The following is a 7,944-nucleotide window of genomic DNA, read 5'->3' on the forward strand; positions in this document are numbered from 1 at the left end:
CAAAGAGTCTCCTACTCTTGAACACACTTGTGGTGCCTAGGGTTCTTGTACGATATGTGATGCCAAATGTGTATGTGCTCCTATCTTTGTTTAGCCTTTGTTTTGTGCATTTATCTTTATAATTCAAGTTGTTGCCGCTTCTCTAATCTTTTCCTCTCATGCCTTTTATCTTCTTTGTTAGCCTCCCTTTGTTTCTGATGGATGCATGTCCTCCACTCAGCATCATTTCTTGCTCGCGGATCTGATTCTAGCTTGCTAGGGACTGCATCAAAACACTTGTATGTGTTGGTATCAAAACCATTGTCAATTGCATATGCTACACGATCTTTCGATTGTAGCCATAAAAATAGCTAGTGACTTCCTTCAGGCTTTTGGTGCACTTTATACTTACTATCATCAATGATTAGAGTTTTTTGGGCTGGAACTTTGTTAATCCCCTTCAAAACATATTCAAGCTCTTGAAGAACATAGGCTTATTACGTATCAACCAAGGCTAGCCACTACAATGCTTCTATGCAAGAACAAATGCCATCCTTGGTTGGTGCGGTTTGAATATTGTATCTAATATTGCATTTACTTTACATTGTCAGGTGGTGCTCCATATATAGCGTACAATGCTTTATCATTTCCCATGCATATTCAGGGGGAAATTCACCATGCTGTGACTCTACAACTTGAGCCTGTCGGCCATTCAAATCAAGAACCAAAGAGTGATTCTCATTTGCCAATTGCTTTGGGACCCATATTGGGTCTGCCAAGGGATACCACTCAGCTTAAATAGTTTCCCCTAAGAGATGAGCAAAATTTAATTTTCGCACGGTGTTTAAGATAGTCGTCCATGCGCTTCTCAATCTCATCTTTTTCTCTTCTTAAATGTCTGGCCTTGGCGATATTCCTAGTTTGTATCTTTTTTAATGCAATTGTAAAATAATTGTCAAATGAAGACATCATAAAGTAAAAACAAAAACTATTGAATTGTTGCATAGAGACATCATTAGTTTCTCCATTATAAGTATTTAGAGAGATACATGCCATAAGATGTGCAGCTTGCTAGCACTACAAAATTTGGACACAATAGAGAATATGTTAAGCATAGTTTCTTACAAGTGCGTGCGTGAATGGCTTTCTTTTCACCTTTGGTAAGTTTGGTTATGTCATCTAGGGTGCTCTTTGGAGAAACACAAGTGTCATCTCTAGGCTCTTCTAGACATTTTTTTGATCGCCTTTCCTCTTCAACTTCACTTTGTTTACAAGACCTAAGAGAGGGTTGTCATCACCGGCATCTTGCACATTTTACCCACAGTCAACCCTCATAACTTCCTATTATGCACTCTTGATTCTTTCCTCTAAAGCACTTATTTGATCAGTTAAAAAGGGCTTGGTTTTGTGATGAGTAATCATGATGAATTCATTATTGTCATCCGTTTCTTTATTGTCTACAACACCCTTGGGTGATTTTACATTCTACAGTGTCACATTTAGCCCTTCATGCATTTCATCTAGCTCATCCAAATCATCATTATAGGGCTTCTCTTCTTCTATCCTTTTGCTTGACATGCTTCTTATCATGTGCGCTTCTCACATCATTAATTCTTGTGTATTCCTTTTAGATGTTAATTATCATATCCAAATTTCTAGTTAAAATGCAAAAGTTGGATTGTTGATACTGCAATTAGCATACTCAAGATGCTAGTAAGCATGGGATTTCTGGTAGTTAACATAATGAATATGTACATATATATAGTATGGGATGTCTGGTAGTTAACATAATGAATGTGTACATATATACACTATGCTAGGTAGCATATCATTATGATTGTTTGTATGGTTAGTATGCCAATAATCATTCCATGTATATAGCATTCCATGTATTGTGTATACTAATTAGCATACAGACTATGCTAAATAGCATACACAACATGCTAATTAACATTCACATTATGCTCTCGGGGAGGTCACCTACTAAAAATGTAACCTATCACATGAGTTCAATAGAAGGGTATTTAAAGTTCTTCAAACTTACAGAAATATATATACATAAGGGCATTATTTTTTCAAATTTGAAAAAAACTTACAGATTTTAAAAGAAAAGGGTAAATTATATTTTTAACAAAATTCACAGATAAAGGGTTTTACAAAGATGTTTTGAACGCACGTGATATGGTAGTTTTACACATATTGAATCCCCCGAGATTATGCTAGCTAGACAAAAAGTATTCCATGTATTGGGTATGCTAACTAGAATGATTGGGCATGCTAACTAGCATACACAGTATGATAGCTTCCATCCCACTATGCTAGCTAGCATACATAGCATAATTGGGTATGCTAACTAGTATGCTAGCCACCATTCCCGCTATGCTAACAAGCATACAAAATATGCTAACTAGCATTCATAGTATGCCAACTAACCAATAAGAATTCCATGTACTAGGTATGCTAACTAGCACATTGGGTATGCTAACTAGGTTACCATATCCACTATGCTAACTAACATACATACTATACCCATATTTCACTTTTCTTCTTTATCTAGTAGAGCATTGCATCTGACACTTGCTCCTTTTTTACAACTAAGAACTACAACTATTCTCATTGTTGGTTCTATTGAAGATATTTGTCTTGCTTTTGCCATGGTCTCATTTCAATTTAACTGTTTCTTTATGGAGGGTGACTTGAGACTTTGTTTTCCAATATGAGTTGCATCGACTGATTCAGCTGGCAATGTATGGATCTTTGGACGTCTTATTGTTTCTTCCTGGTTGTCTGCAACCCCGTTCTTCTTAACTTCTAGCTTTGGTGGCATTCTCTGCTCAATAGCTATCGTGGTTTCTCTTTGCTCTGTTTGATCTGCACTTGCTATTGCCTGATTTTCTTTAAGATCTTCTGCAGTTCTGTTTGATGGAGATGAATCATATTCAATAAGCTTTGCTTTGGAATTGGTCTCCATTTAACCGTGCTTGACGACTTTGTGCTGTCTTCCGTGGGTGACCAGTCTTGGTCTTCATTCTTTGGTGTCTGTGATGACTGCATCCTATTTACATTCTATATCTATAACATCTTCTAGGCCATTGGTATTCCCATTATGATGTCGTGTGTCATATCTTTTGCTGTGATCACGTGGAATTGAGATATGATGATATGTGAACTTACTTCAATGGGGGTGGAGATGATTCCCTAGCATTTTGCTCATTTGTTTCCTAATATTCTCACAAATTTAGGAGCATCTTCCAGCTATGGTTGGCCACATATTTTCCAAGTGCAAAAAGACATGAGGTTCTTGTCTAACTCAAAATCTCGCTTTACTTCTCTTGACAGCTTTTCTTCGTTCTCACCAACAATGTTGCATTTGATCGTCTCAGGATTTGTTTCTGTATTGACTTCTTTTGCTATGGCAACATCCTTTGTTTGAACTTTATCTGCATTTTCTTTGCTTTGATCACCTACTTCAATCGATGTCAACTCCATTGACTATAATATTGCACCTTTTTGCAATTGTTGAGCATTGTCCACCTGCATCTGAGTAACTCTTGCTCTTAGAAGATCCATTGTACTTTCTGACAGAATCTGTCTCTTTGGAGGAGATTTTGGTGGTGACCTTTGTGTAGATTTCTGGACTTTAGCTTCCATTGACTTTGACTTTTTTGTCACTTGTTCTAGCAGCTTGAGGCTTTGCATGATCTTCAGATAGTCTTTGACTTCAGTTGGGGCCATCCGTATGGGTTTGTACAAGGTCATGATCTTGCTGATATTCACTACCATGTGCATCTTGATATGCATATGTGATCTTGGTCACATGTAACTGTTTGAACACTATTGGGTTTGTCAGCTTGTGACTTTGATTTATGGAGATCAGTTGAAACTTCTGTCCTTGATGATCTTCATAGAGGCATTTATCTATAGACTCTAATGGAATCTGGGTCAATTGGAAACTTCCAACAACCATATGATCTTTCAACGGTTTCTTCCTTGAAGGGGTCTATTGGCTAGAGGCTCTAGGACTTCTAACTAGTGTAGCATTTCCTGGTACATAAGCTGAGCTTGATGGATTTGCAACTCCCCCCTTCCTAGGGTGATCACTATAGCTTGCTTCATTGTAAGAGTTCAAATCTGTTTGGCTCTAGTTTACTATCACTTTTTGAGATTATGAAGGTACACTTTGGTTAGCACTGTTGATGTTTGGCATCTACAAACCTTATGCATAGTTTCCTATGTATCTCCTTGAAACATGACAAATTATTCCCCAAGTCAAGCGATAAATAGCATTATAATTACCCTGATATTGTCTATCCCATGGGTCTCCTATGATATGAGCTTTTGTGGTTTTAGGACCCAAGGTATCATAGATGCTAGACTCTTGTCTATATCTACGACTGTTTTGGTCAAAGTATATGCTCGTTTGGTCACAACATCAAAGTTTGATTTCTGATGGAGGAGAGTTTGGCTCTGAACATATTTTTGGGTTCACTCGGGTAATATCCTTCAGCTCTAGAGAGGATGGTCTATAATAGATTCTTTCCTCTGAAATGAACCATCCTTTTTGATCTATCACTGGATGTACTTCTATGAGCTGGTATGTGGGTCGTTCAAACACTGGTTGATCCTTTTTGTACAGTTTTCCTTTTTGGTCTACATAGTGTGCATATGAACTATGTGGACCATACAATGCTAACATCATTCTGTTTGATGTGTCCCTTAGACTCGTGAATGATTGCACACTTGTGATAGTGGATGCAAAATCATTTGTAAACCTAATAGTCTTTTCAACCTTTGGTGATATCTCAATACCTTGACTAAAATTCATGCAATAATTTGTTGCTCAAAGAATCAATTTTAAGCTTTTCAGGTGTCTGTGCATTTTTATACTGACTTTGAACTTGCATTGCTTTCACTGGTGCTTTTAATGGTAATGCAAAATCATCTGATTGCATGAAAAGTGACAAGTTAGATGTACTTACATCGAGATTTGAATTTCCAATTTGCTCTGTACCTTGCTTGGCAGTTGATATGTCTCTGTTGTCTGATTTCTTGGACAATCTTCAGAAAAATGTCCATTTTTTGTCCACAATCTGAGCAATATGCCATGACTGGTGGTATTTCATTTGGTTCTGTCATGTCAAGCTCTTGCTGAGAAGTTTCTGCTTCTATGTTTACCAAGTTGTTGGCATCTTCTTTTAAAACACTAAGCATCAAGCTGTAAACTGCTCCATCTTGGCCTTTGTACCGTCTTTGGCTTGGTTCCCTAATTAAATTGGCTTCTATTGGTTGATCTGTTACATCTTGCAATTCCGATTCTCGACTATAGATCTGACCACTGTAATCCATATACAATGACCTTGATTGCATATGCACTAAATCGATGCTTTGCAGACTTGTGCAAATTTTTGGATAAACACTTGGGTTGATTTTTTGAACTTCTATCTGCACTTCATCTTTTGAGCTTGCAATACCTGACTCCACTGAAGTTTGTGAACATCTGGGAGTTCTCTGAATCTGGTTTTACTTTGATCAATAGGATCTTGGCTCCTGTTCTGCTTTTACTGCTCACCAAGTATCTATGGCCTTCTGAATCTGTGTACAAGACTTTATCTCCATTGCAGCCATAAAGCTGTAAAATCTGGTCGGTTGTAGTTGCACTTGTACTGCCACTGCGGTTGGCTTGCTCTACTGTACTTGAACTCTCGGCTCGATTTGAGTCCATGTTGGCTCAATCTACAAAAACTGTCAATTGGCAGATTCTGGTATTGATTAGCAAAATTTATGCTGCTCGTACTAGCCTAATCTGCAATCACATGTGAGTTGTACCATTGTTCGTCCGACTCGAATCTAATTTGAACTGCTACACTTGCACGAGCCAATTTGTAACATGCAAAATTTTTGAAATTTGACTGCTGCTCTGTTGCTTCGAGTTGGTCTTTTTGCTCGCCTTTTTCGGCTATTCTCCTGCTAACTCTGACTGTTCTGCTATTTGCTCGAGTTTTTTTTTGGCTGCTGTTCTTGATTTTTGCTCGTTTTGTGGTACAGTTCTTCGGCCTTGCTTTGTGCGACTTGCTCGCTTTTGTGCTACTTACTCGATGTGCGGCTCTTTGGGCTTTGCTTTTTTTCCTCTTTCTAGATTTTTCTACGACTTTCTTTTTATTTTTAATAATTTTTTTTTGTGAAATTTTGAATTTTCTAAATTTTTGGGCATTTTTATGATTTTTTGGAAAGATTTTGATTTTTAAGAAAATTTTTGGTAAATTTCTAAAATTTTTGTGAATTTTTTAATTTTTATAGAATTTTTGATGGTTTTAATGAAATTTTTATGATTTATTTTGAAATTCCGATTAGTTTATGATTTTCCATGACTTTTGGACTTTTTTAATGATTTTTGGTGAATTATTTTTGAATTTTTGATTTTTTAAAGAATTTATTGTGACTTATTGGTGGATTTTTCGGCTGTCTTTGGATTTTTTATGATTTTCCATGACTTTTTATGATTTTTGGTGAATCATTTGTGTATTTTTGGTTTTTTTAAATATTTTTTGTGAATTTTTTGGGTGAATTTTCTAATTCTTCTATCTTTTTAAGAGGTTTTTCTATTTTATTTTTATTTTTAATGATTTTTGAACTTTTTTTTCTTGATTTTTTTTTAATTTTGATTTTTTAAATGAAATTTTTATTGGAATTTTAGATTTTATAATTCTTTTTTATGATTTTATGATTTTTTTATTCCCAATTTTTTGTTTTTTAAAAAAGACTAGCATAAACTAACCTACCTAAAATTAACTAAAATTAACCTAAGACCAATCCTTAGCGGGCGTCAGTTGACAGTGACGGGACTGCAGACCACGTGGGCAACGACTCAGCAGGGAACGTGCGCACGCCTAGGCAGTGACTCAGCAGGGGAGGTCTGGCACGACAGTTTTGAAGGCGCGGAAAGCCAAGCCCGGAGTGGCGCTGATAGATAGGTGGGATACGACATGGGCCTGACGTGTATGGGAGCAAGGAAGAGGTAGAGTCACACGAGAGAGAGAGAGAGAGAGAGAGAGAGAGAGAGAGAGAGAGTTAGAGAGAGAGTAAAGAGAGTGTTAAAAGGGAAATTCTCTTGGTTTTTAGGTCAAAATTTGAAGCTTTTGCCGGTTATTACACAAACTTGTGAAAATTTTCCGGTTTTCTTCAATGCAAGCTCAAAATCTAACCAGGATTTTAGGACTTCGGCCGGTTAAAATACACTGGACCCTGGGAAGAGAGAATAAGGGAGAGAGAGAGTGAGTGTTAGAGAGAGAGAGTGAGTGGATGGCAGTGTGTGTGTGTGTGATGGGTGATGTTCACCCGGAGCGGGAAGAAGAAGAAGAGAAGTGTTTTAAAAAAAATTGTCGACGATAATTATCCCAGCAGATCGTAAAGATCTATCCGCCAAGGAAGTTTATGTGCCACAAGGCAAAGCGGGAAAAGACCGGCGTTGACACTCGAGATTTAATTTTTTTTTCTTTTTCTTTTTCTAATTTTTTTAAAAAACATTGTCGAGAAATTTGCGGTCTTGCCAGGAAAGCACCGGGCTTATGGCTGTGAGAGTTTGTGAGAGAACTCAACAAAAACTATATGAAGGAGTTAAACCATAGATGCCACGAAGACTAGGGTTTGGAAAGAAGTGCAATCAAAGAAGACTCACTCTTTCTCTCTTGCACTCACACACACAAAGAAAGAACACAAAAGAGAATGTCAAAACAATACGAAAATGAAAACATCAAGGCTATGGTCATATTGTATCATGGGTAATATGAAAGGGTTAATAGATGAGTTAATGGCATTCAATCTTGGCTGACCAAATAGGCTACGAATTGTTCTTTGGAATTGTAGTTTTGTGCTTACCATAATATATATATTTTGTCTAGTGATTGGGATTAATTGTGTGTACAAATCCTCTTGGTTCATAGTAAGATAACTACGCTTACGTCAAAA

Source organism: Adiantum capillus-veneris, chromosome 4 (genome assembly GCF_014529385.1).
Source record: "Adiantum capillus-veneris isolate H3 chromosome 4, ASM1452938v2, whole genome shotgun sequence".
NCBI lineage: Eukaryota > Viridiplantae > Streptophyta > Polypodiopsida > Polypodiales > Pteridaceae > Adiantum > Adiantum capillus-veneris.